This window comes from Otolemur garnettii, unplaced genomic scaffold (genome assembly GCF_000181295.1).
Source record: "Otolemur garnettii isolate 467f Iridium unplaced genomic scaffold, OtoGar3 scaffold00098, whole genome shotgun sequence".
Lineage (NCBI taxonomy): Eukaryota > Metazoa > Chordata > Mammalia > Primates > Galagidae > Otolemur > Otolemur garnettii.
This window is the reverse complement of record NW_003852493.1, coordinates 39242-39461: the sequence shown is the minus strand read 5'-3', so window position 1 is coordinate 39461 and position 220 is coordinate 39242.

The following is a 220-nucleotide window of genomic DNA, read 5'->3' as shown; positions in this document are numbered from 1 at the left end:
AAAAAAAAAGAATACTAAAGGATTTCTTCTCCTTTTTTAATGGGGAGGGAGGAAGGAAGGGAGGAAGGGAGGAAGGGAGGAAGGGAGGAAGGGAGGAAGGAAGGAAGGAAGGAAGGAAGGAAGGAAGGAAGGAAGGAGAAAGAAAGAAGAACTGAGCTTTTAAATTGCCTCTGTGTGTGTGTGTCTATGTGTGTTTATGTTTTAAAGTTCAGAGCTGATG